Raw genomic sequence first — 22,369 nt, 5'->3', positions numbered from 1 at the left:
CCGAGGCAGTTGTGTCAGCGTCGTCGAACGAGTTCGCAGTCTATTCAAGGTCCTTGATGTAGGATGGGACAGCGATGTTAGCGGGGACAGCGGTACATGCGGCCTGTCAGCGGAACCCCATCGGTTAGCTCCTGTCAGCACGTCCTCTCATCTCTGGCCTCCCTTAGCTCTGCCCCCTCGCCTCACAGCTGAAATTACCTCACACGACTGACGCGCACTCAGCGTTCCCGCCTCCAGTTTGAATGTTGCCACATGCATTTTATGTCTGCTTAGCCATGCCCCTTTTTCTTGAGCAGGGTAAGGATGGGGTCAATCATACCAGGATAAGGATGGGGCCATGCATACCAGGATGGAGATGGGGTCCCTGCATGCCAGGATAGTGATTGGGGCCAATCATACCAGGATAAGGAAGGGGCCATGCATATCAGGATGGAGATGGGGTCCCTACATAGCAAGTTAGGGATTGGGGCCAATCATATCAGGATAGCGATGGGGCCATGCATACCAGGATGGGGATGGGGCAGGGGCCAATCATACCAGGATAGGGAATGGAGCCATGCATACCAGAATAAGGATGGGTCCCTGCATACCAGGATGGGGCCAATCATAACAGGATAAGGATGGGGCCATGCATATCAGGACAGAGCTGGAGGCCCTGCATACCAGGATAGAGATGGGGGCCCTGCATACCAGGATGGGGATGAGGGGGCCATGCATACCAGGGCAGAGATGGGGGCCTGCATACCAGGATAGCGATAAGGGAGCCATGTATTCCAGGATGGGATATATTAAGTATAGAATTGACCACATTTTTTGCTTCAATTTTTTTATTAATTTCCTCCTCTAAAACCTAGGTGCGTATTATGGTCTGATGCATCTTAGGGTGTGTGCACACGCTGCGGATTCTGCTGCGGATTGATCTGCGCGGATTCTGCAAAATCTGCAGGTAAATCCGCAGGTCAAAAGACCTGCGGTTTATCTGCGGATTGCTCTGCGGTTTTGCCCTGCGGTTTATCACCTCTACAATGGAGGACATGGCAAACTGCAGCAGAATCCGCAGAAAGAATTGACATGTCAATTCTTTCTGCGGATTAGAAACCGCAGCAAATCCGAGCGGAAAAATCCGCACCGTCTGCACTGCGGTTTCCATTTCCCATAGGATATTATGGTACTGTACACCGCAGCAGAAACTACTGCGGATCCGCAGGGCCAAAACCGCTGCGGAACCGCAGCAGAATCCGCAGCGTGTGCACACACCCTTATAGTCCAAAAAATACAGTATACCTCAGAAGCAGGGTTCAGTCACTTTGATCCTTTTATAGAGATTAAGAAATTTATTTAATTTAAATTAAGAAATGTGTTAAAGAAGTACTTTATAAAAAGAAAAATGCAACATCAAGATAACATTGATACAAATCAAGATAAGGGTATACAATATGGACACACGCCTTTGAAAAAACAAGTCCCAGTTTAAGTTACCTTTGAAAATATGGAAAAAATCTGTTATGCGACTATATGAAGAAAATGAAGCTGTATTCTCCATAGAGCCGCTCACTTCCAGTTTTAAGAGCAGAGCAGAAAACCATTAGATGCCATGCTTACTTTACAGTTAGTACACTGAGGCAATGATTAACGGCCTGCTCTGCAGCTTATGCATGCAGAACCCTATTCTTTTAGTTCTAAGGCTACTTTCACACTAGCGTCGTGCGACGCACGTCGCAGTGCGTCATTTTGAAGAAAAAACGCATCCTGCAAAGTTGCCTGCAGGATGCGTTTTTTCTCCACAGACTTACATTAGCGACGCATTGCCACACGTTGCATCCGTCGTGCGACGGATGCGTCGTGTTTTGGCGGCCGCGACGCACACAAAAACGTTACATGTAACTTTTTTTGTGCATCGTCTCCGCCATTTTCGACCGCGCATGCACGGCTGAAACTCCACCCCCTCCTCCCCGGACATTACAATGGGGCAGCGGATGCATTGTAAAACTGCATCCGCTGCCCCCGTTTTGCACAACTTTCACAACGTGCAACGGTACATTGCCCCGACGCAGGGCGACGGCCATCGCATGACGCTAGTGTGAAAGTAGCCTAAGCCTCAATCTTGGGATCGCTGGGGCTCCCAACAGTCAGACTCCCAGTGATCAGCAAGTTATTCGCCATCCCACCATTCAGGATGGGGTTGCAGAGCCCAGTTCTCCGGTTTCTAATCCCAGATCTTGGAATCACTGGGGGTCCTAGCAGTCAGAATGGATAACTTGTTTTTCAAGGAATAACCCTTTAATCAGCCTAAAAGTGCAGTTACAAAACAGGGGCTTTACAGGCTGCATGTCAGTGTACAGCCGAGTAGAAAGGCTCTTCGCATACACATTAACATTCCTATAAAGGCTCTGTTCATAAGACAGAAGCCAAAAATATGTCCTTTTTGCCTTTTCCTGACTGATATACCTCTGTATCTACCATTTACTTTATGTACATCATGTAATATGCTTATTTTTTAATCAGGTAATGGCTATAAATGCAGCGTGTAAGGAGCCTCAAACTGACAGGCATGATGCAACTAATAAAATGATATTATAGTGTTTTACTGTATATATGGAATAGCATGCCCCCTAGCAGAATTACAATAATTGTCAAAGCTCAAAAAAAAAGCCTTTGACACCCTGTATAGTATAACGTTCATGACCCCGCAGCCTTGGGACACTACAGATGGACCACCATAAGCTTTATGTGGGCTTACCTGCTGAATCCGTGCCTGCTATCTGCCTGTTATCTTCTCTGTAAAGTGGTGGTAGGGGAGCACTGTCTTTCCAGCTCTTGATGTAAGGGACCATGTGATCTGGGGTCAGATGTAGATTGGTCTGGTGCCAGATGTAGATGGCTGCCAAAATTCAGGCTGTGTTGTAACATTTCGGTTTCAGGAGTAAAGAGGCTGCGATCAGGGACATAGGTGGTCAGTTATGGTTGAGCCCCTGTAATTAGTTGTAGATCATTGGTAGTCCCATAGAAGTTTGTTAGGCAGGTTAATCAAAATAACACTTTAGCTAGTTCTCTAAGTTACTCATCATGTATTCTTGGTGCAAATCAGTGAAATGTAAAACAGGTTGTTAATACAATTTGTAACATATTACAAAGGTTGGGACAAACTGTTTTGATGCCCTCAGACAAAGGTCAATGTGTACATATGTCAAAACATGACATGAGCACTGGGAACATTTGTCTTCAGTTGCAAAATCTGGTGCCATAATAGCAAGATCATTTTAATATTCAATAACACCAACATTACTATTTTCCATTTTGTTGTATGGAGGGATGTGGTGGAATCATGCTGTATGTGGACAAGCAGAGAAGTAGTAGATCAGTTATCCTAATGCATGATAATGCACATAACTCTAAGGGTGAGTGCACACGTTGCAGATTCTGCTGCGTTGTACAGTACCTTTATTTTCAATGGAAAAAAAAAACGCAGTGCACATGCTGCGGATTTTTACGCGCAGTTTCTCTGCGGTTTACAATCCGCAGCATATCAATTGTTTGATGCAGAACTGCTGCAGTTTTACACCTCATCCATTATGAGGTGTAAAACGGCAGGGCAAAACCGCAGGCAAACCGCAGGACTTTTGTCCTGCGGTTTTCTCTCCAAAATCCACACACCCAAAAAACTACATGTGCACATACCCTAACAAATATATTAGCTTTATAGATGTAATGGGCACAAAGCAGGTGATTTAAGCTGCACTGGTAAACATGAAGAGGGCAAGAGGACCAAGGATTGCTTGTCTAATAATGTTCAGTTCCTTTATAGAGCAGTTTTGGAGTAGAATCCTGGCCAATGAGGATGAAGTGGGTTGTTAGGCTGTGTGCACACGGTGCGGATTCTGCTGTGGAATTTTCCGGGCAGATTTTGCTAAATCTGCAGGTAAAATGACCTACGTTTTACCTGCAGTTTTAGTGCAGATTTAGTGCAGTTTTTGTGTGGATTTCACCTGCAGATTTCTATAATGGAGCAGATGGAAAACTGCTGCAGAACTGCACAAAAGTGACATGTGCACAGCGTTTTTTGTTTTACATAGCCTTAAATGGTACTGTACATCACTTGCAGTTCTGCAGGGCCAAATCTGCTGCAGAACTGCACAGAATCTGCACCGTGTGCACATAGCCTTAGATGGACCTGTTTTGCCGACCACCAGCCCTTTAACACCTTTACCCCCCCAATATGATTTGCATGTTTATGACCATGCCGATTTTTACAATTCTGACCACTGTCAATTTATGAGGCAATAACCCTGGAACGCTTCAACGGATCCCACTGATTCTGAGACTGTTTTTTCATGACATATTGTACTTCATGTTAGTGGTAAAATTTATTCGTTAAGGCTATGTGCACACGTAGCGTTTTAAAACGCTTACTAAAAATCGGACTCCATCCCAGAAATCGCGCTTTTTTTCCGCGCGATTTCACCGCGATTATGATCGCGATTTTGCCGCGATTTTCGCGTGCGATATTCAAGCACTTTCCAAGCGATTTGAAGCATCGCTTGGAAAGTGATTGACAGGTTGGTCACACTCGTCAAACATAGTGTTTGACAAGTGTGAGCAGCTGTTTACTACTGAGGCCGCCTATGCGGCATCAATAGTAAAAGATAGGATGTTAAAATGCTAAAAAAAAAATAAAAAAATCGGTGTATATTTACCCTCCGGCGTCCCGCGCTGCCATCCCGGGCCTCAGCGTTCCCAGTAATGCCTTGCGAGACCTGTGATGAGGTAGTCTCGCGTTGCTATAGCGATCTCGCGAGACCGCTAGAGTCACGCGAGACTACGTCATCACAGGACCTTGCCACAAGGCATTACTGGGAACGCTTAGGCCGGGAATGCAGCGCCGGACGCCGGAAGGTAAATATACCCCGATTTTTTATTTTTTATTCTTTTTTTACAGGGGTATGGTACCCAGGGCCTGGAGGACAGTCTCCTCTCCTCCACACCGTGGGTACCAACCGCACATGAGACGCTTAACTTCCCGCATGGTGGGCATAGCCACATGCGGGAAGTAAGCGATTCTCATGAATTCCTATGGGTGCGGAATCGCGGCAATTCTTTGCGCTTCCGCACAAAGAATGAGCATGCTGCGATTTTTTCCGCGATGCGATTCCGCCGCAGAAAAAAGCGCAGCATTAGCACAGCATGTGCGGAATGCCATAGGAATGCATGGGGGGCGTTCTGTACACGATTTTTAAGCGTTTTCGCGCCGAAAATCGCGGCAAAAAAGCTTAAAAATCGCTACGTGTGCACACAGCCTAAAACTTGCGTTTATTTGTGAAAAATTGAAATTTGTAAAAAATTTGAAAAATGTTGCAGTTTTCAAACTTTGAATTCTTATGCCCTTAAATTAGAGAGAGATGTCACACAAAATAGTTATTAAATAACATTTCCCACATGTCTACTTTACATCAGTAATATTTTTTAAATATTTTTTTTGTTAGGAAGTTATAAGGGTTAAAAGTTGACGAGCAATTTCTTTAGGGACCATCTGAAATACATAGGAAATACCGAAAAGTGACACCATTCTAAAAACTGTACCCCTCAAGCTGCTCAAAACCACATTCAAAAAGTTTATTAACCCTTCAGGTGCTTCACAGGAATTTTTGGAATGTGGAAAAAAAATTAAACACAAAAAATGCACTTTAGATCCAATTTTTTTTTATTTTCAAAAGGGTAACAGGAAAAAATGGATCCCAAAATTTGTTGTGCGATTTCTCCTGAACATGCTGATACCCCATATGTGTGGGGAAACCACTGTTTGCGCTCGGAAGGAAAGGAGCGCCATTTCACTTTTTAAATGCACAATTTACTGGAACAATTAGCAGACGCCATGTTGCATTTGGAGAACCACATTTTCCTCACAAAAATGTTTTTTAGTTCCAAATTTTGCATATTCATAAGGGTAACAGGAGAAATCGCACCATACAATTTGTAGTGCAATTTCTCCTGAATATGCCGATAACCGATATGAGGGAGAAAACTACTGCTTGTGTACATGGCAGGGTTTGGAAGGGAAGGACTGTCATTTGACTTTTTGAATGTAAAATTTCCTGGAATCATTAGCGGACACTGTTAGGGTTGGCGAATAGCACTAAATATAAATGATAGAGTGCGATCACAACCGGGGGTCCACCCTGCGGAGATGAAATACTGCTGCTATCGAACAATGCTGGAGCCGCACGGTGAGCGTTCACCAAGAAACAGGCTGTGTTATCTCCACACAGTGTGAACTGAACGCAAGATACCAGTCTCTAATAACATCTCAGAGGGGTGCACACAGGAAGAGGAATACCTGCTCAGCTAACTGCCAAATGGCAAAGAAAATATAAATACGTTACTCAGCAGACGACAGAGTGGCACAAAAATATAAGTACCAACTCAGCTAACGGCCGAGCTGCACCAAAATCAGGTGTGTGCAATACCCAGTAAAAACAATAGGGTTTAAGCACGTGGATTGACTGTGCCCTGTAAACATTCTGTGCTAACTGCACATGTGGCCGAGACAGACGTTAGGTCAAGCGAAAAGAAAAACCTGCACGCAAATGACACTAGCGCACAGGCGTACACCATTGAGAGCCTTTTATACCTTAAGCTCATGTCCAGACTGAAGGGACCTTGCCTGTGGTCCAATCTGGAGCTGACACATCACCTGAACAGCTGACGTTCGAGCACCAATGAGAAGGCGCCACATCACGCACATGCTCAGAAGGGTGAAATCTGGACTTGGCCTCCAGAGTACAATGCTGCACATGTATACCAGTAGCCACCATGTTCTTAGCTGAAGAACCAGCAGCAACTACACATGCAGCATGAGCCTGGGCAAGGCGCTGGGTCCAAAGTCTGTGCTGAGCAGTCATCCCAGTGGCCAAGCCTGAATTGAAGACCACAGCACTAAACATGGCTTGGGATCCATCAAGTGCAGTGGGAAAATCCTGAACCCTTACCCCCCCAACACGCCCTCCTCGGCGACGTTTGCCATGCTTAAAAGCCATCATACGCTGTGAGGCATGGATGTGTTCCAATCTACCTGAAGATTTCATCCATTATACGTTTATGCTTAAAACATACAACACTGTCCTTCACCTCTCAAAACAAACCTATTTAAAACACCCTCATCACCTCACTATCCAATAACCTAAAATGTCTCTTTGACACTTTTCATTCCCTACTCAACCCAAGAGTGCAGGCCCCAACTACGGATCTCCACGATGACGATCTGGCCAGTTATTTCAAAGAAAAAATTTACCATATCTGACAGGAAATTATCTCCCAATCACCTCATACCATGCACTGTCCTCCCTCCCCCTACTGCATCTAGCTCACTCTCTGATTTTGAATCAGTAAAAGAAGAAGAAGTAATCAGGCTCCTTGCATCTTCTCGCCCTATTACTTGCACCAGTGACCCCATTCCATCACATCTCCTCCAGTCCCTTTCCCTTGCTGTCACCACTCACCTAACAAATATATTCAACCTCTCTCTTCTGGTATCTTTCCTTCCTCATTTATGCATGCTGTCATACAGCCATTACTTAAAAAACCATCCCTCGACCAAAACTGTGCCGCTATAGACCTGTCTCTAATCTTCCCTTCATCTCTAAACTCCTGGAATGCCTGATCCACGCCCGACTTATCCACTATCTCTCAGATAACTCTCGACCCTCTACTATAGTATAAGAAATTCCGGCACTCAAAAGAAATATATGCAGAAGAAATTTATTTGTACAACAGATTCTCCCAAAATTATATGACGTTTCGGTCTACAACTCAGACCTTCATCAGACTAGAGGTATGGAGATATATCTGAGCATGGAAAGTCCATGGAAGGCAGCCACGATAAGTAGCAATATTCTCATTTTTGGAGGGGAGGAGAGAGATATCAAGGTCTTGGGACAAAGGGAGAGAGTCCCTGTGGGCACATAGTCAGGCATGCACGCAGCGCTGGCAGGGGGGCTGGGTCGCCCCGTGGTAAAACCTCGACCCTCTACAATCCGGTTTCCGCTCTCTACACTCTACTGAAACTGCCCTCACTAAAGTCTCTAATGATCATCTAACAGCTAAATCTAATGGTCACTACTCCATGCTAATTCTCTTGGATCTCTCCGCAGCATTCAACACTGTGGATCATCAGCTACTCCTCACTATGCTCCTCTCCAGGGGCGTACATAGAAATCATGGGGCCTCATAGCAAAAGTCTGAATGGGCCCCCCCCCAAAAAAAAAAAAAATCAACAGGTGCTTTTAACTTCAGGCATGCATGTTATAGGTCAAACAATTAATTTTATAGCTAGTCTTTGATTTTTTTCTCATTTGAGTAACAGAAAAAGTAAAACACTAACATCCAATTTGATATATTCCTTGTAAAAGTCAAAATGGAAGATTAAGCAGGACAACCTCGTTAAGCTGTCTACAATAAGACCAGCGATTATGGAATCTGTCGGCACAAAATGACTGCTCATACCAAATATGTCCTCAGTGCACCCTTGGCAGAGCTAGATAGAAAGCAGACAGAAGGTGCCCTAGACTGGCCTCACCAAGGGTGCACCGAGCATCTGCACTTTCAGTCATTTTGTGCTCAGACTCCCTTTAAGTCCCCCCCCCCCCAGAATCAGATTGAATGACAATAGGTCACTATGATGAGTGATACATGAGGGAATTTTAAATGGCAAGAACTACACATTGTGTCTTCCCATCACCTCCCAGGGGTGTTCTAAACAGACAAAAGGCATGATCATCATATCTAGGATGCAAGTATACGTTTTGTCAGTGAGAAGGGGTTAAAGCATTCTTGCCCACACATTAATCCTCTATATGCCTTTGTTTCTTGCAAACATCTGTAATCCTGCCCCAGAGTCATAGCGCAGCACAGTGCTATCTCCTCTCCAGCAGCATCGCTCGTCCTCCATCCAAATAGTGTTTAATTGCCATTGCATTCTGCTGATTACAGCTCTTCGCTCATTACTCAGGAAAATCAGCTCATTCTCACATTTTTTTTCCCTTCCTGATGTTTATTTTTTCACATTTGGTCCCATTTCTTGTACAGCTGGATGTACTGTAGCATTTAATGCTTAATTGCCTTCTTTATCTATGTTAGCATGTAATCTGGATCAGGATGCATCAGGATTGCTACGCATCACAACGCACCGTATCAAAACACTAGTGTGAACGCAGCCCCACTCGTACAGCCCCTAACCAGGCGCCCCCATGTTATAGACATGCTCCCAATACATTTTATTATCATTACCACACTGTAACATAGGGCACAAGCTCTTCTAGTGAGGCAGGAAAGATCACTGTATGACAGATCAGCATACAGACGTAGTCTACATTATGTCTGCCTACTGGACCCATACAGTTTCATCGTTTCCGAGCATGCTCAGTGCCGCAAAACGGATTCCTGCACATGGATCTGTGTTCTCCTGGATCCGTGCTCCATAGAGCTCCAAGTTAATCCAGACGTGTAGCCGCGGATCCGTGCGTCTCCCTGTGCCTGCGTGTTTTTCAGATGACACAAAACTGCAACAAGTTGCGTTTTTGTGCATCTGAAAAAATATGCAGACACACGGATCTGTGGGAAAATGGTGACAACTGGATGCACATGCAAGTCCCATCCGTCACCACTGAAAGTCAATGGTGACGAAAACGGATCCGTGTGCAGCCAAAATATGCACGTGTGAAAACAGCTGAACTCTGTATATTGACTGGACCTATATCTCTCCACAGGTTTTACCTAAAATCACTTTATATTACTTCCCCTACCTTTAGGGCTCATACTCACTTGCGAGAGAGTCGCGTGATTCTCATGCGAGTCTCTCGCATGGAAACCTGGCACTGCCGCCGGCACTGGGACCAGAGGGGGCGGCTGCATAGAAATACATGTAGACGCATGCTTCAGTCCCAGTGTCGGCGGCAGTGCCAGGTTTCCATGCGAGAGACTCGCACGAGAATCACGTGACTCTCTCGCTAGTGAGTATGAGCCCTTAGCAGCAACAACTGACGTTGTCTATACTCCTCCCTGTAGTGTTGTCCTAAATCCTCCTGGCCCTGCGTTCAACGGGATCTGTTACATAGCGGCACTAACGCACACTTTGGCTGCAATGATACTAACGCATCCAAAATCGGCATGATGCGTTACTTCATGACGCACCCTGGAACGCGGTCTGCAGCATTTGGGGGTGCGCCATGAAGTAACGCATCATGCATTTGGATGCGTTAGTATCATTGCGGCCAATGGGTGCGTTAGTGCCGCTATGTAATGATCCCGTTGAACGCAGGGCCATTAACGCAATGTGAACCTGGCCTAACACTATGAGAAGATGATATACCAAACAATGTGCTGAGCCTCTCCTCCTGCACATACCATATACTGTATGTAAATGCCATGGATGAGGGGACAGTGAAGTATATCTTTATTTGGGACTAAAGGTAACGCACAGGTCATTGCAGATGATGATGATGATGACGACAATGTGCTGAGTCCCTCCTACTACACATAATCACATACCATATATGCCATGGAGGAACTGGCAGTGTATATTTGGGACTGAAGGGTTAACTCACGTGCATTTATTTACAGCCCACATCTCCTCCTCTCCTGACCGCTCCTCCCCCCAGATGAGTCACAGTCAGGCTTCACTAAGCTGCCAGGCGCCAGAAAAAAAAAAACTTGGCTGTTCTCCCTGCAGAGCCGGCTCATCGGCTCATTTCGTTCACAGCAGGGAGACGGCTCTTTGAATATGATCGTTCACGAATGACACATCACTACTGAGGAAGCAATGTTATGTCACAATTCACAGGGAGGAAGCCAAAGTCCTTCACACACCTCATCCACCTCCTGACAGATAACTGGGTATCCTCCCTCCTCACAAGGAGCAACATCTTAGCTCCTTCTTGTGAACTCATGTTCTGCAGAGGGAATACACAGCGCTCTGCTACATTCTGACCAAGCACAGCCCACCACTGACAGACAGCCTACACGTAGAGACAGGACCCTTCATTATAACACATCACCTTGTACATGTAGCCCATCAGCACCAGAGACCCTTCTGCTTCCTGCAATGCAGGTGCTGCTACCTCTCTGGCTGCTAGGAGGCATGGCATTCTTATGCAAATCCAGCCAGAGACTTCAGCCAACTGCTGACCAGGAAACAAGGAAAGCTTCAAGGGGCCCAGCCAGGGGGTATACAGCCGCCGCCGGCAGTCGCTTACATTTAATTAAAGGAGATAGTACTGTGTCAGCACAGCACAGCTGCCAAATCGCAGCGGCCGTCGCAGGCCCCCTCACCCATCCAGGCCCCCTCACCTCTCCGGGCCCCATAGCAGCTGCATGGTCTGCTACTATTGACGGTATGCGCCTGCTCCTCTCCATCGGCCTCAAAGACACCGTTTTCTCCTAGTTCTCCTCCTATCTCTCTGACCGTTCCTTTACTGTATCTTTTGCTGGCTCCTCCTCCTCTCATCTTCCCTTACTGTTGGCGTTCCTCAAGGATTGGTTCTAGGACCCCTCCTCTTCTCTTTGTATATTGCCCCTATTGATCAAGCAATCAGTAGATTTGGGTTCCAGTACCATCTCTATGCTGATGACACCCAATTATACACTTCTTCTCCTGATATCACGCCTGCCTTTTTGAAAACATCAGTGATTGTCTTACCACTGTCTCTAACACCATTTCCTCCCTCTATCTGAAACTTAACCTGCCAAAAACTGATCTCCTCATGTTTCCTCCCTCTACTAACCTACCTATACCCGACATTGCCATTTCCTTGGGTGGTTCCACCATTACTCCCCAGCAACATGCCCGCTGTCTTGGGGTCATACTTGATTCCGAACTTTCATTCACCCCCCACATCCGATCACTGGCTCGCTCTTGTTATCTGCACCTCAAAAACATTTCTAGAATTCGACCCTTTCTTACTTTCGACTCTGCAAAAACTTTTACTGTTTCTCTTATTCATTCTCGTCTGGACTATTGTAACTCTCTACTAATCGGTCTCCCTCTTACCAAACTCTCCCCTCTCCAATTTGTCCTGAATGCTGCAGCTAGATTCATATTCCTCACCAATAGTTATACCAATGTCTCTACCTTGTGCCAGTCATTACAATGGTTACCCATCCACTTCAGAATTCAGTATAAACTTATTACCCTCACTCCATGGCTCAGCACCACCCTACATCTCCTCCCTCGTCTAAGCCTACCACCCTATCCGTCCCCTCTGTTCTGCTAATGACTTGAAATTAACATCCTCAATAATCAGAACCTCCCACTGCCGTCTCTAAGACTTTTCACGTGCTGTGCCAATTCTTTGGAATGCACTACCCAGGTTACTACAATTACTCCCCAATCCCCACAGTTTAAACACATTTGTTCAGACTGGCCTATCACCTCAATGCATTAACGTAAATATTCTTAAGTGGCTCATTCAAAATTTTTTTACCATAACCAGGTGCCTCGCATCATGTTCTCACATGCTTTATGCATTTCCCCTGTGTCTGTACTGTTACATATTTAGACTGTTAACTGTTTCATGCAGCAACACAGAAACACCCGATTCTTACACTATGGCTGGTCTGAACAATAAAAGCAATTGTTACCATCTACCTTTTGTGTCTCCCCTTTTTCTTTATAGATTGTAAGCTTGCGAGCAGGGCCCTCATTCCTCTTGGTATCTGTTTTGATCTATGTGTTTATTGGTATGCTGTAATGTCTATTATCTGTACATGTCCACTCTATAATGTAAAGTGCTGTGGAATATGTTGGTGCTATAGAAATACAATTATTATTATTATTTATTATGTGTTTTTGCTGATCGGCTAAAGCTCTAGATGGTACATAGAACTTGCCCGGGGGTGCCTGGGCCTTCAGACACAGACTCTCACAGAAGCTACCCCATTTTTGTATGCTCCCCGTTGCCCAATCAGACTTGGGGGAGTGAAGGCGCAGCCAAGGTATCCCCAAAAGTACCTCATCCATACCTTCAGTGATAACTAAAAAGGAGATTATCTCCTGATGCTTCGGAGACACTGTGAGAGTAAGGGGTACAGTTCGATGGGAAATTGGGATTGGCAAAACAAACCCCGTCAACTCTCCGAAAAGACATCGGCTTAGGTAGCATTACTACTGGGATCGCATGCCATTGTGGCACACATGCACACAGGGTAGTATAGTAGCTACCAACACACCAAACACACATGATACACACATTATACATACAGCTCAAGTCCAGACAGACAGGATCTTGCCTGTGGACCAATCAGAAGCTGCCACATAACCAGAGCAGGTGATGTCCGAGCACCAATGAGAAGGCACCACATCACAGACATGCTCAGAAGGGTGAAATCTGGACTTAAGCTCCAGAGTACAACGCAGCACATGTATGCCAGTAGTCACCATAGGCTTAGCAGCCAAGCTTGAATGGGAGACCACAGCACCAGACAAGGCTTGGGATCCATCTTGTGCAGTGAGAAAGTCCCGGCGCCTAACAGACACTATGTACCATTTGGAGAGCCCCTAATGTGCTTAAACAGTGTAAATTCCCCACAAGTGACTCCATTTTGAAAATTAGACCACCCAAGGAATGTATTTAGATGTGTGCTGAGCACCTTGTTACCCTCCCCCCAAAGGTGCTTCACAGTATATAATGATGAGCTGTGAAAATTAAAAAAAAATCACATTTTCCCCACAAAAAATGTTATTTTAGCCCCAAATTTTTCATTTTCATAAGGGTAACAGGAGAAATTGCTCCATACAATTTGTTGTGCAATTTCTCCTGAGTACGCCGGTTGCCCATATGTGGGGGAATACTATTTTTGAGGCACAGTGCAAAACTCCGAAGGGAAGAGGCGCCACATTGGAGTTCAGATTTTGTAGAATGGTTTAAGGGTGCTATGTCACATTGGCAGAGCCCATGGGGTGCCAGAACAACAGAAAACTCCATGTGTGAACTCATTTTACAAACTACACTCCCCAGTGAATTCATCTAGGGGTGCAGTGATCATATTGACATGACATGTGCCTCACAGATTTTTATAGCATTGAGTGATAAAGAAAGAATAAATTACATTTTTACCACTAAAATGTTGTTTAGCCCTAAGTTTTAATTTTTCTAAGGGCTCATAGGATTTTTTTTTTACAACAAACTGAGGTCCATTTTTTCCTGAGTGCCCCAATATCCTACATGTAATCGGGAAATATTTTTCAGGCACAGTGCAAAGTTCAGAGCGGAAGGAGCGCCATACTATAGTGCAGATATAGTGCAGATTTTACTGTTATGGTTTGCGAGTGTCATGACCTACTGAAAGAGCCCCATTTGTTGAGTTGCCAGATATGCAGAACCCCCATAAGTGACCCCATTTTACAAACTACACCTCTCAATGAATTCATCCTGATCATATTGACACCACAGATGTGTCACAGAATTTTATACCTTTGGGCTGTGAAGAAAAATTAACTGCATTTATACCACCAGAATTTTGTTTTAGCCTGAGATTTTACATTTTCACACAAGAAGTGGGTAAAAAAGGCACCATAATTTGTCCTACAATTTCTACTGAATGTGGCAATACCCCATATGTGGCTGTACAGTACTGCTTAGCCATACGACTCAGGAGGGACAGAGCGTTATTTGCCTCCTGGAGCGCAGATTTTCCTACAATAGAGTGCAGCCTCCATATACAGAGCCCCTAATTGCTAGAAGATCAGAATCACCCCTCAAGTGACCCCATTTTGGAAATTTGACCTCTATGGGAATTTATCTACAGCAGTAGTGACGATTTTGACTCCATGAGTGTTTTTCAGAAACAAGCAGCAGTGGATGCTGCAGAGTGAAAATTACAAACTTCCATTCTAGTGACCAGTACGCTGTAGTGACCAGTAGGTTGTAGTGATCAGTACGCTATGCCCAGCTCATGCTTCCGGAGACATGCACTCTTAAGTTTGGGGGGCTCTCATCACTACAGAAATTCCAAACGTGGAAGCTATATGGGGTTTAGGTACACTGCGGGACTTAGAAGGGAGGGGGGCATTTGGATTTGGGAGATCAGAATTTGCTGAATTTCCTTTGAGGGACGAAGAGCCATTTCGCATTTCACAGTCCAATTCTTGGATCTGTGTCAGATTCTGGGTTCCCTCATGTAAACCTTTATTTTCAGGCTTCTGGGGGCTTAATATGGGTTTTTGCCCCCGGTGGCCACAAGTGTCATTACATTTCTTTGTTTTACCTTTTGCCCGGTGGTCACTGGGGTTATTACATGTGTTTTTGGCTCCTGCTGATGTGACCGCTCCTCCTTTGCTATATAAGGTCAGCTGGTCTATCAGCAGGTGTTGGTGATAGCAGATCCTTTGTGGATTCCAACCTGGGTGAAGTGAGCAGCTGGCTCTGAGGTGTCGAGCCACTGCTGAAGATGGTGAAGGTAGCAGCTGGCTCTGAGGTGTCGAGCCTCTGCTGCAAGTTGATCTGGTGCTGCACTCTGCTGCCCCGTGACTGCAGCTGAGAAAGATAAGTGTTTTGGTGTTTTCCCCGTTTGGTGTATTTTTCCTTGTGTGTATTAGTACAGCGGTGGGACCAGTGTCCGCATCACCCAGTTCCCTAGAAAGGGATAGGTGCAGGGCGAGTGAGGGATTCAGGTATCCTGCTCGGCAACAGGTGAGGAGCCTGTATAGGGAACGCTAGGAGTGCTTAGGGACACTGCCTCAGGGGAGTGCAGGAGGTCTCCACATCCCCGTTCCCTATTGCAGGGCCCACCGTTGTAACTGTTTCCCCTTCCCCTTTGTCTTGTTGTTTCAGTTACCGACCTGCGGGTCGTGTCACACAGGACAGGTACACGTGTTTGTCTTGTTGTTTCAGTTACCGACCTGCGGGTCGTGTCACACAGGACAGTTACACGTGACAGAATCATCTGACATCCAGCGCGATCGCTCGTGCACAGTCCGTGTGAGCGCAAAATCGCTGTGACATATCCATACATCCCACAATAATGACAATAATGAAGCCTAGGTGCACTACTGATGAGAGTTGGTCTATTTATAAGCAGGTGCAATGCCAGTGGCAGGCAAAATGGACAACACAAGAAAAAGTACCACTGTAGGGAATGCACACCACAATACTAAGTAAAAAGGCAAAACTTTATTAACAATTACAGTTTAAAACATACTTAAAATCATACATCCCAGTTTAATAAGACCCAGGCCACAGGGACATATGGATACGTCTCAGGTGGGAAAGGGGTTAATTTCTTCTTCCACTGCAAGCACGCGCAGTTAGTGTTCACCTCATCTGGAATATTGTGTCCAGTTTTGGGCACCACATTTTAAAAAAGACATCAACAAACTGGAGCAAGTTCAGAAAAGAGCGACCAGAATGGTGACCGGTCTGCAAACCCTGTCTTATGAGGAAAGGTTGCAGGATTTGGGAATGTTTAGTTTGCAAAAGAGAAGACTGAGAGGAGACTTAATAGCTGTCTACAAATATCTAAAGGGCTGTCACATTGTAGAAGGATCAACTTTATTCTCATTTGCACAAGGAAAGACTAGAAGCAATGGGATGAAACTGAATGGGAGGAGACACAGATTAGATATTAGAAAAAACTTTTTGACAGTTAGAGTGATCAATGAGTGGAACAGGCTGCCACGAGAAGTGGTGAGTTCTCCTTCAATGGAAGTCTTCAAACAGAGGCTGGACAGACATCTGACTGGGATGATTTAGCGAATCCTGCTTTGAGCAGGGGGTTGGACCAGATAGCCCAGGAGGTCCCTTCCAACTCTACGATTCTATGATTCTATGATTCTATACTGAATACTGCAGCGCATGCAATGAATCGGTATGTCCTGACGCCGGCCAAAGAGAAATTGTATAACATACTGTGGGGTCCATTTTCTCCTGTTATCCTTGTGAAAATGAGAATTTTGGACCAAAATATTTTTATGGGAAAAATAAACGTTATATTCAATTTTCACAGTGCAAAATAATATTCAACATTATCTTTCTGGAAACAAATCCCAAAGACATGAAAATAAATCCCCCCAAATATTATAAATATATTAATTAAGAAAAAATCTGATTGCTTCAGGCTTTTAAAAGTTGATCATAGCAAGGCAAGATAAATAGAACCTGTACCTGAAGGTCAGGGTAGCCTCCTCGACTACTACCCAGACCTAGTCGTTTCCCGCCACCTTGGAGGATGATGGACAGGAGGGGCAGTCCTTCTTCCAATGTCCAGATTCCCCACAATAGAAGCACAACTGCTTCTCCCGGCGGCGTCTTCTTTCCTTCTCCTTACAGGTGACAGCGCTCACCTCCATAGCCACAGGAGGAGTTCGAGTCTCACCTCCACTGGAGAATAATGATGTTTCAAGTTGCATAACACCTCTTGCCCGCAGTCTGCGATCCATGCGAACCGCTTGGGTCATGACATCCTCCAGGGAGTCAGGTGGAGGATGAAGTGCCAGGGCATCCTTCAGACGTTCACACAGGCCTCTACGAAAGAACCCCCGAAGGGCGGCATCACTCCAAGAAATCTCAGCTGCCCAACGTCTAAATTCAGAACAGAACCACTCGGCCGAGTGCTTCCCCTGACAGACATTCATCACCTTAACTTCAGCCAAACGCACTCTATCCAGCTCATCGTAAATATGCCCTAAGGCCTCAAAAAATGCATCCACAGTAATTCTCTCCGGGGCAGAATAGGAAAGAGAAAATGCCCAGGATTGTGGGGACCCCCTAAGCAGGGTCATAACCCCCCCACCCTCTGTTTCTCATCCCCAGAGGAATGGGGTCTGAAGGAGAAAAAGAGCTTACAGCCCTCCTTAAATGCTCTAAATTCATTTCTGTTACCAGCAAACGTATCCGGTAACTTAACCAGGGATTCGGGTGGGACTAAAATGACATCTCTAGCCCCCACCTGCTGAAACCCTGTGGAAAGCGCCCCCTGAACCAAGTCTGCAACCTGACAGAGTTTGGTGCTCCAAATTTAGCTTCTGCAGCGACTGAGTCAAGCATTTCACCTGCTCAGTTAAAGCATGCATTGAGTCTATGCTGCAGAAGGGAAAAAAAAGTTCACTGTCAGTTATAATGTCAGGAACACCGCACTGCACTTGCTCACTGAGCCAGTGTGAGTGTCCTGAGTAAGACAAACTGTGCCTTAAGATACCTGCGGAGTGAGGCAGCAGTAGTGAAGATGCGTGCTAGACCAACAGGACCTACACCTGTTGCTTCCAATAACAGTGAGACCAGCTATTTTTAAGCTGGTGGGGTCAATATCCATGACCACTTACCAGCCTGAGAATTCCAGCCCCCAGCTGTCTGCTTTAGCAAGGCTGATTATAAAAACTTAGGGGATCCCACTTGCTCTATTAGTAGCGGCAGCAAGTGTAGGCTGATGAAGTACTAGTACCATTAGCCGCTGCCTGCTCTCAATGTTAGGCTGGAGTCACACTAAATGTATGAAAAATCGGTCCGAGTCTCACTGCCAAGAGTCGCACGAGTGTTCTCCCTATCGTAATCCGTGTGTAATGCTGGTGTTTTGGTTTTGCTGGTTTGTGACAAACATGTATGAGAGCCTAACCTTAAACACAACTGAGTGGGTTCTTTTACATTGGGCCTTGTCTCAATGTTTTGGGGAGCCTTACCCAGTGATTGTGGATCTGAAGAGGTGGAGACTAATGTGGGTACATCCGCTTTTGAGGCGATGTCTCACTAAAGGATATTTCCACCGACTGTATGTGACGGGCCCCAGGGGCCGTGGGATACTTGGTATCGGGCCGATCGTCTTAAAGGGATGTGTCACAGTGGCAGTGACCTGGTCCGTGGCCCCAGTCGGTCACGTAAAAGGGTAGAATTGAATGGGAATAAAGTTTATGAAGTGATTTGTGACGCCACTTGTGGTTTCTGGTCAGTATGACCAGCGCTGCAGTGTTGCTTCTCTGGGACAGATGTTATGGGCAGCGGTGATGTTAATGCTCTCCAAAGGTAGAGCTGTAGCCCCAGGGCAGTTGAGGTGAGTTGGAAGATGGTGAGGTAGTGTGGAGAGGAGGATGTAGCAGAGCTGGGTGAAAGACGCAGGGAAAGAGACAAGGAGTCAGTTGAATGCAGTTCCAATGGCTTTACTCACAGTTCTGGCATGCACAGAGGCCCACTTCTGTGCTGTGTCCTCCAGGTGAGGGGTCCAGCCAGCTTCCAGATATGATGAAATGCACCTTTCCAGCTCTCCCTGTCAGTATGTACCTTTCCTGGCCGTTTCCAAACAATATGCTGCTTAAACTCCTTCCTTCCACTCCAGCACTTCACAGTTATCGTTCTGGGCCAGCAGCTGCGAATCCTGCTCAGACAACGCATCATCGTTTCTGTGATTCGATATAGCCGCCTTTCCTGTCGGACTAACCGTGGTAAGGGCGATGATCCATAAAGTAGCCAAAGCTATTGGCTTGCTAGTAGCACCCTGAGGAATGCAAACTAGGCTAGGGGCCGCTCCCTTGTTATGGCCGGGTTTTTTCCTCCACCTGATGGTGGTCAGCGTGGAACGAGCCCACGGGATACACTTTCCAACCGTGTCTCTAGAAAAACGAATCCTTCCTACGGAGAACCTTCCGTATAAGTCCACTCCGTCCGGCAACTCCTGGTTCAAGTCAGGAGCTGCTCAGAACATGTCCATCTACTTCTGTTGTGAGTTCATTTTCCCCTTCGTCACTGGGGTCTGGTGAACTCCCTATTCTGGTAAAGGAAGGTAATGAGCCTGATTATCAGGCACCTGAGTCTAATGAGGATGACTGGCTGAGTGGAGTCACGGACTGGATATAAGGCTGCCGACTCCCTTCTGCCCTGCGGGTGATTTCTCTGTGGACTTCTAGTACACCAGTCTGATTCCTGCTCCTCTAAAGCTAAGTTTCTGTTTTGCCTGTTAGCTTTTTGTTTTGTTTTTTGTTTTCCTTGCTTTTAAGTATTCTGCCATTCCCTGCTGGGGTGAGCTGAATCTCCTTTTGCCTGTAGCTCTGTCTTCAGTATATTCCTGAGTACTGACATAGCTTTTTTGAAGCCTAGCGTCTTCAGGGCCTTTTTCACTGTCAGTCTGTTGGCTCTTATTTTCATAGGGTTTTTCACGGATTGCAGACAGCAGCCTTCCTGTCCTTTTCTATTTAGTTAGCTTGAGCCCCTATTTGCTCAGTCTATCTTTCTGTCTGTGTTAGTATTTTCATCTTGCTTCACCGTCATTATATGTTGGGGGCTGCCTATTGCTTTGGGGTCTGCTCTGGGGCAGTTTAGATTTCCCCTTTCTTTCTTTAGGCCTATTTAATTCTCCGGCTGTGATCGAGGGGTCTAGGGCATCGTAGGAACCCCCCACGGCTACTGCTAGTTGTGTTGATAGGTTCAGGGGTCTGCAATCCGATAGCTGCCAACTTCTCTGGTTTTCTGGACTTAGCAAGCATTTCTGTTTTTGCCTCCTACGGTGACTCAGTCATAACAGAATCACCCGCCATACCGCAGATCCTAGGGTACTCAATAGCAGGAAAGAATTGTGTTTAAAAAAAAAAAAAAAATAGATGTGTGTATATTCTTTCCTCTATATCTCTGAGGCCGTAGGGGGATTTTTTTTTTCCTCTCTCAATGGAGATAAAGCAATTGTCTGATCGTGTGGAGCAGCTCGCTGCGGAAGTGCGGGGAATTTCCGCCTACCTTGCTCGTTCGCATGCTGTTGAACCAAAGATCCCTACACCTGATGTATTTTTTGGGGATCGATCTAAATTTTTGAGTTTCAAAAATAATTGTAAATTATTTTTTGCCTTGAAGCCTAACTCGTCAGGGAGCTCCGCGCAGCAGGTTAAAATTGTCATCTCTTTGCTGCGTGGCGATCCCCAGGATTGGGCGTTTTCTTTGAAACCAGATGATCCTATTCTGACTAATGTGAACGCATTCTTTCAAGCTTTGGGGTTGTTGTATGACGAACCTAATGCTATTGATCAGGCTGAAAAGACCCTGTTGGCATTGAACCAGGGTCGAGATTCTGTAGAGTTGTACTGTCAAAAGTTCCGAAAGTGGGCGGTCCTTACTACCTGGAATGATAATGTCTTGGCTGCTCTCTTTCGGAAGGATTTGTCAGAAGCGTAAAAGATACTAGGGTGGGATTTCCTGTTCCCTCTGGTCTGGACGATTCTATGTCATTAGCCATTCAGGTTGATCGGCGTTTACGTGAACGCAGGATTGCACAAGATGTATTGCCACCGGTTGAACAGACGTCTGAACCTATGCAATGTGATAGAGTTTTGTCTAAGGCGCAACGTCAGGAGTTCAGAAGGCGTAATAAGCTGTGTTTTTTCTGTGGAGATGCCTCGCATATTATTTCTGTTTGTCCTAAACGAGAGAAACGCTTTGCACACACGTTTTCTGTTGGTGGTGTTCAACCTAAGTTTCTTCTGGCAATTACTCTGATCTGCTCCCTGTCCACATTTTCCGCCAAGGCTTTTGTGGATTCGGGAGCAGCGCTAAACCTAATGGACTTGGATTTTGCTAAACGTTGTGGATTTCCGATGACACCTCTGCAGACGCCTATCCCTTTGAGGGGGATTGATGCTACTCCTTTGGCTAAAAATAAACCTCAGTTTTGGACCCAGGTGGTCATGCGGGTCGCCCCAGACCATCAAGAAAATTGCAGATTTTTGGTATTGCATGGTCTGCATGATGCCGTTGTTCTGGGGTTTCCCTGGTTGCAAATTCATAATCCAGTTTTGGATTGGAAATCTGTGTCTGTGGTGAGTTGGGGTTGTCGGTGTGCCTTTAGTGAGGCTCTGGTTTTTTCCACCTCTCCTCAGTCGCTTGAAGTTCCTGACTATTTGGCGGACTTTTATGATGTATTTAGTGAGAATGAGTCTGCGTCCTTGCCTCCTCATAGGAGTTATGACTGTGCAATTGAACTAAGCTCAGGGTGTAAATTTCCCAAGGGTCGGCTCTTCAATTTATCTGTACCCGAGCACGAGGCTATGCGGTCCTATATTAAGGAGGCTTTGGAGAAGGGTCATATTAGACCATCCTCTTCACCCTTAGGTGCCGTTTTTTTTTTTGTGGCCAAAAAGGATGGTTCTTTAAGGCCTTGTATTGATTATCGTGCCCTCAATAAAATTACTATTAAATATCAGTATCCGTTACCCCTGATTTCGGATCTATTCTCTAGAGTTAGAGGTGCTTGCTGGTTTACCAAGCTTGACCTCAGAGGGGCGTATAATCTTATCAGCATTAAGCAGGGGGAAGAATGGAAGACGGCGTTTAATACTCCGGAGGGACATTTTGAGTACCTGGTGATGCCTTTTGGGCTCACTAATGCCCCTTCTGTCTTCCAGTGCTTCATGAAC

At 45.7% G+C, this 22,369-nt stretch overlaps 1 protein-coding gene and 1 long non-coding RNA gene across 2 annotated transcripts in view; one reads left to right on the top strand and one right to left on the bottom strand.

The window, feature by feature from the left end:
- The window catches only part of LOC141100079 (glycine N-acyltransferase-like), a 79,698-nt gene extending 76,671 nt beyond the window's left edge, over positions 1-3,027 (bottom strand). The window contains exon 1 of the mRNA XM_073588280.1: positions 2,741-3,027. The gene's annotated coding sequence lies outside the window, so the exon portion shown is untranslated. The remainder of the gene's footprint in view (positions 1-2,740) is intronic.
- LOC141100082 (uncharacterized) overlaps positions 1-22,369 on the top strand; it is a 248,453-nt gene that overhangs the window by 152,419 nt on the left and 73,665 nt on the right. The gene's annotated exons all lie outside the window — the stretch shown is intronic.

Source organism: Dendrobates tinctorius, unplaced genomic scaffold, assembly GCF_039654945.1.
Source record: "Dendrobates tinctorius isolate UK_male_01 unplaced genomic scaffold, ASM3965494v1 ptg000103l, whole genome shotgun sequence".
NCBI classification, from domain to species: Eukaryota; Metazoa; Chordata; class Amphibia; order Anura; family Dendrobatidae; genus Dendrobates; species Dendrobates tinctorius.
Note: the sequence above shows the minus strand (reverse complement) of the source record. Positions and strands in the feature narration are given on the sequence as shown.